This window comes from Schistocerca piceifrons, chromosome 6 (assembly GCF_021461385.2).
Source record: "Schistocerca piceifrons isolate TAMUIC-IGC-003096 chromosome 6, iqSchPice1.1, whole genome shotgun sequence".
NCBI classification, from domain to species: Eukaryota; Metazoa; Arthropoda; class Insecta; order Orthoptera; family Acrididae; genus Schistocerca; species Schistocerca piceifrons.
The window spans coordinates 318,620,413-318,627,551 of record NC_060143.1 but is presented as its reverse complement, the minus strand read 5'-3'; positions in this window follow the sequence as shown (position 1 = coordinate 318,627,551).

Genomic DNA, 7,139 nt, shown 5'->3' with positions numbered 1-7,139 from the left:
AGCCATTTTTTTTATTAGCGCTTCACCATTTCTTCTTACTTTTAAGCTTACTTAAATGATTTTTTTTGTCTTGTTAACAGTTGGCTGCTTAATCAGATCATTTACATTTAGTCATTACTATTACACCGTTAACAGATTAATCTTGCTTTAACTATGCAGTCAATGTAACATTTAGATTTTGGTCGGTGTCTGGGACAGGGTTTGCATTTGGTACTCTTATGTCAGACCGTGGGAGTTTACTTATTTTGATGTTCAGTCTTGCTGGAATTATATGCCTGTTTGTTTGCCCTCTGCTTCCCGAACTGATCGCAGCGTTTGAGCCGTTGGCCCCGGCGTGTTTGTTATCCACTACCCGCCGATTCACCGGGCGTGGCTACTCCACGTCGGCTGTGTGCGTGTGTGCGCAGTGGTGTTCCGCCTCCCGTCTTGCGGTAGCCACTGAGACGGCGCGGTCTCCTCGGTTACTACGGCGTCTCTCTATAAGTTCCTAATCAAAGTGTCCGCTTCCGTCATCCATGCTAGCCAAGCCTTGCCGCCCCCAGCCCAGCCTTGTCTTCTATTGCTGCTTGATTTGAAGATGTTTCAATTCTTAACTGCGCATTGCTGTAAATTTTAAAATCTTTGTTACCTTCTGTTCCAAAATTCTTAATGCCCAAAGGGCGTTCCTAGTCTCTGTTGTAATGCCGGACGTGGAAAGTTTAAAATATTCTTTAATGCTGAACTTGTAAAATTTTGAATACTGTTACTTTCCTGTTTGAAAAGCTGCTAAATTGCTAGAGCCAAAAGCGCCCTCAAGTTCTTTTAATGCTAATCCTGAACTTGTACAAATTTTTATAAACAAGGGCCACCTTCCTTGTTTCAAGTTAACTATCTAATGAGTGGTTTTGAAAATGTTATGGTAACGCTCTTTCTATAATTGTAGTGAAGTCAGATTTGCCTGGTTGAAATCTTACGGATGCCTAAAGGGCTTTCGAGCTGTATTTGTATGAATGTTAAACCTGTTGTTTTAAAGAGAAATTACGTGACGTGAAAAAGAAAAAAAAAATTATAAGTATGGTCCTTTTGCTTCGCCGTCCTGAAATCTATCTGACAGTTAACTGTTTTCTCTGCCTCGTCATGACTGGGTGTTGTGTGATGTCCTTAGGTTAGTTAGGTTTAAGTAGTTCTAAGTTCTATGGGACTGATGACCATAGATGGTAAGTCCGATAGTGCTCAGAGCCATTTTTTTGACAGTTGCTACTCAATTATATGTTATTGACGTTTTTAGGTATATCTTATTAAATAAAGGATTACCAACTATTGCGAAGCAACAAATGGCCTTCCCTAAACTCAGCCTACTTGGGGGTCCATTGAGTCTGTCTACCTTTCTATTCATAACTAATCCTCTTCCTTTTACACCATTTGTTGCTGATGTATTACCCTATACTCTTCTGACCAGATATTCTTGCCTTCTTTCCATTTCACTTCACTGCCTCCCCACCGTATCTAGATTGGGCTTTAGCATTTCCCTTTTCAGATTTTCTAGCTTCCTTTCCATGTCCAAACTCCTTACATTCCACCTCTGAACTCGTAAAACGTTATCCTATCGTTGGTTATCGAATCTGTTTCTCATCGTCACCTCCCTCTTGGCAGTCCCCTCCCGGATTTCCGAATGGGGGACTATTCCGGAATCTTTTACCAATGGAGAGACCATCATGAAACTTTTTCAATTACAGGCCACATGTGCTGTGGATACAAATTATGTGTCTATAATGCAGTGGTTTCCATTGGCTTTTGCATCCTCGTGCCGTTGATCACTGTTGATTCTTCCGCCTTTAGGGGCAGTTTCGCACCCCGAGGGCAAGAGAGTGCGCTGAACCCCTGTCTGCTCCTCCACCCTCACATTACTCATAACATCCCTTAAAGCTTCTCTCTCCTACGAGTCCAACAACACATAAGCTGGCCAATAGCTGACTGGAGGCGAACAATATCGTCCAACGAGTCAAGATTTTCTGTCTTTTCAAATGATGCAAGGTGTCGAGTCCATTGAGAGCCTGACACACAGTGTGCGGAGGGTGTAGTTCATGTTCCAGGAGGTCTCATGAAGTTTTAGAGTTGTTTCTCATACATTGACTTGGACGCATTAATTCAGGTCAACCAGAATTTTTACATCAGAATACTCGACAGCCGAGTGTAAGCTTCTCTTGGACGTCAGAGCCGGCCACGGAGCGTGAAACGGCTCGCGAACCGGCTCTGAGGGCCGAGACTCGGCCTCTCTCCCGGCTTTCAAATGGCTCTGAGCACTATGGGACTCAACATCTGAGGTCATCAGTCCTCTAGACTTAGAACTACTTAAACCTAACCAACCTGAGGACATCACACACATCCATGCCCGAGGCAGGATTCGAACCTGCGACCGTAGCAGCAGATCTGTTCTGGACTGAAGCGCCTAGAACCGCTCGGCCATAGCGGCCGGCTCTCCCGGCTTTGCTCGGTTCTTCTTGGAAGTACCCTGTACAGCGCAGCATTTGATTTAGTACTGCGGTGTAGCATTTTTGGTCGACACAACTCTCTTCAGTTCGGCAGAATCGTGTTGTCAGCACTATTTACCCTTTACTATTCGTTCGTCATGTGAAGGACATTCACAGGTCCACTGGCTTTTCACACAAAAAGAGGCAGGCTAGCGATCTATTGGCACAAACCTTGAAAACTGAAAGGGAACAGCAGAAGACTGGGATGAGAATTTTCGATATCTGCCTAGAGAGGTGGCGTAGAAATTAGCACACTGGACTCGCATTCGGGAGGAGGACGGTTCAAACTCGCATCTGGCCATCCTGTTTTAGGTTTCCATGATTTCTCTAAATCGCTTCAGGCAAATGCCGGGATGGTTCTTTTGAAAGGGTACGGCCGACTTCCTTCCCCATCCTTCCCTAATTCGAAGGGACCAATAACCCCTCTGTTTGGTCCCCTCTCCCAAATCAACCAACCAACCAATTACGACAGTTTCACTGCAGGCTCATACATAGTCCCACACTCAGTTTCTAGTATGCAGTTGCAAAATCTACGGATACTGCAAATTTGCTATGAAACAACATTACAATACCATGCAGAAAGAATTTAAAGATGTAGTTGACAACGAAAGAGCAAACAAATACAGCGGTCGCTGGACGGGATTCATTGTTCTGTACATCAAGAAGCACTTTGTGCTAAATTTGCTGGCATGGAGCACGTGATGAAATTGGTGGTACGAATAGTACAATTATTGAAGTCCCACACATTATTCCAGTGTAGGTTGCAACAGTTTACGAAAAACTAGACGAAGAGTATGAATGCTTTATGCACATACGGTATTGAAAAGTACGTTCATCACGTCAAGGGACACGCCTGGGTGGATTTTTCGATTCAGAACCAGCTATTGTCGAGTTTACGAAGGAGAAAGGAGTGCAGGAACGAAAATTAGAACATTCGAAAGGGATTGACTACACACTGTCCACAGCAACACACTGCAAAATGAAAAACAAGTAATTTATGATTTGATGGGGCTGCATTTAAATAGAAAATCGGATTTCAAAGGGACGAAATTTGACAAAAAATACCGTCCATTTACCTAAACTCACTGGCGTTAAAGAAAACGCGACTTGGGTCTTGAAACAATTACAGGGATAGTTTTCTAAACGTTCTACATCTACATCTACATACTCCGCAAACCACCCAACGGTGTATGGTGGAGGGCACTTAACGTGCCACTGCATTACCTACTTTTCCTGTTCTAGTTGGATATGGTTCGCGGGAAGAACGACTGCCGGAAAGCCTCCGTGCGCTCTCTAATCTCTCTAATTTTACATTCGTGATCTCCTCGGGAAGTATAAGTAGGGGGAAGCAATATATTCGATACCTCATCCAGAAACCCACCCTCTCGAAACCTGGACAGCAAGCTACACCGCGATGCAAAGCGCCTCTCTTGCAGAGTTTGCCACTTGAGTTTGCTAAACATCTCCGTAACGCTATCACGCTTACCAGATAACCCTGTGACGAAAAGCGCCGCTCTTCTTTGGATCTCTATCTCCTCTGTCAACCCGACCTGGTACGGATCCCACAATGATGAGCAATACTCAAGTATAGGTCGAACGAGTATTTTGTAAGCCACTTCCTTTGTTGATGGACTACATTTTCTAAGGACTCTCCCAATGAATCTCAACCTGGCACGTTTTGAGGACACTGCCAGTCTTACATCTGTTTTCGAGACCGTTTGCCGTTTCAGTTGAAAGCACCCCTGTGTAAGTCAATTGTAACTGACTGGTCTGCGATGTTATTCCCGTTTAAAGACAAATCCTTTTACGACAAAATTGTCCAAGACATCTGCATAGCTTTCCTCAGGTGGAACTTCCACGTCTCCATAATGAAGCTACAACGCTGCTAGAATATTTCGATCAAACATATGTGGGCGAAAGATTATTATTTTTTTTTTTTCGATAACGAAACTGAATAAGTCGCGATTACATGCCAACCTGAAGGTGAAAGGCCGCGCGTGATGAGCCGAGCGGTTTCAGGCGTTACAGTCAGGTCTGTGCGGCTGATTGCGGCGGAGGTTCGAGTCCTCCCTCGGGCATGGGTGTGTGTGTTTGTCCTTAGGATAATTTAGTTTAAGTAGTGTGTAAGCTTAGGGACTGGTGACCTTAGCAGTTAAGTCCCATAAGATTTCACACACATTTGAACATTTTGAAGGTGAAAATCTGTTAATTTTTCTGTGTTTTCCTCTAAGAGTTTGTAGCAAATAAAAATTATATTATGCCCTCAGAACGCCATAACTAATTAAATTAATTACATGATCCTGAGAATTTGTTTTGTTTGTGATCTACATTGTCGAGAAATTTGAAATATAGAACCAAGTGGTACACAGTGTGACTGCATTGCCATTTAAATGCAGTGCATTCACAGCTCTGCCTTCCTCATGCTCAGACAGCGTGCTGTGCTCGTGGGGAAGGATGTAGCCAGCCAGAGCCGTATAGCACTCGTACCAGGACTCAAGAGCCGAATCTTTGGCCACCACTGTTCTACTTCTTTACGATAAGTGTGCTGTGGTCTTTCTCATCTTTCAAAATAAGAACAATAGCCGTGTTCATAGGGCTGCTTGCATACGCTTCTGCTTTCCCAAGGACTCAGTCCCCCTTCCGCACGTCAACTGGCACACTAATCAGTCGCAATCACGTAGAAAATGTCTGGAATTATTGGGAACAGTGGATGAAGCGTAGCAGTCGAGATCTCTGCAGTACGGTAGCTCTACAGGATTAGATGGATGTCGCATACCCGAAGAAATATCTAGACACTCTTCCTCGCTGAACTGAGTAGATTAGGTTAGATGACGATGATGATGATGATTGGTTTGTGGGGTGCTCAACTGCGCGGCCATCAGCACCCGTACAAATTCCCAACCATTGCTCAGTCCAATCTCGCCACTTTCATGGATGAGGATGAAATGATGAGGACAACACAAACACCCAGTCATCTCGAGGCAGGTGAAAATCCCTGACCCCGCCGGGAATCGAACCCAGGACCCCGTGCACGGGGCTAGGTTAGAGGCAATATTACACGTTATATGTGTGATGTCTCCTGGCAGGTGACTAACTTTGTCTTCTGGTGTGCTTGCTTAGAAAATTATGTTAAACACTAAAATCTAGTTGTTTATGACTGAACACAGAAACATCGTTAATTTTTTCAAGTTATGTTGAAACTTGAACTTGTCTGTATAAGAGACTTTCAGTCGGACATCCAGAACTGTTGCTGAAACTTTTCATAAATCCGCTCCAGTTGTACTTTACAAATGCTTTACCTGGATAAAATCGCACACATGACCCGGGTGTCAGGATGTAATTCTCATCTTCAGGCGCTACAAAGAACAAACGAAACTATGAGCGACACTATACAAAATTAATCAGAATTAAAAGGGTCCATACAGATAAACGGTGACTGTATTAGAAAATGGTACCAGTCATGTAAAAAATCCAGAAAATCTATCAAGTAGGATGCGAGATGCCGTGTGGGCGAGGCATGAGAAGATTCTTTGAGTCAACCAGTGCCACACCAGTTGAAGAGAGCCTAACTGAAAAAACTAGGAATGAATCAACAAATAAACACTCATTACCAGACTAATGTAACCTACGAAAGAACTTTGTATGGTCCAACATGTGGCATGGAAGTAAAACTGAACGCAGAAATGCACAATACTACAAATTTGTGAACCTCAAAAGTAGCTTGACATATAAGTGCCCAGCCCGCCGTATGTCACGGACGCCCAGCAAGACCTGTCAACTGACTGCCACGTGAATCGTAGTGAGGGCCTCAGTACACATGCACAGTACGTCATAGAGCGGCTGCAGCCGGAACTACATTGTCCAGTCACATTAATGTGACTTCTCATCAAAAGCCTTAATAATCGCCTTTTGCACTATGGGACGTGTACGAACAGAGTCAATGAACTTCTGGAACGTATGGACAAGGATGTGGAGCCATGCCGACTTCAGCGCTGGAACCAGCATGGCTAACTTTCTCTGTTGAGGTGGTTCCACAGATTCTTGATTAGCTTGGTGGCGAGGGGAGTACGGTAAACTCGCTGGTATTCTTCACACCACGCATCTACAAAAATGGTCCAAATGGCTCTGAGCACTATGGGACTTAACTTCTGAGGTCATCAGACCCCTAGAACTCAGAACTACTCAAACCTAACTAACCTAAGTAAATCACACACATCCATGCCCGAGGCAGGATTCGAACCTGCGACTGTAGAGGTCGCGGGGTTCCAGACTGTAGCGCCTAGAACCGCTCGGCCACCGCTGCAGACACGTGTACACTGCGAGCTGTCTGCCTCGTTGCACTGTCCTGCTGGTAACTGCCATAGTGGCCGAGGAAAAACAAACTGCATGTGGAGGTGAATATGGTCGCCAAGGCCAGATGCATACTTGTGTTGATCCACTCTGCCTTCCAGAATTAATACCACGAAAAAATTTCCTTTCCGACGACTGTTGCAGCGTGATTGGTTTCAAATGTTTCACGCCGCACACGCCAACGGCCATCTGTCCAACGGAAGTAAAATGTGATTCACCTGAGAAGCCCACCTATCGCCGGTCAGTGGACATCAAGTTGCGTTACTGACGTGCAGATTC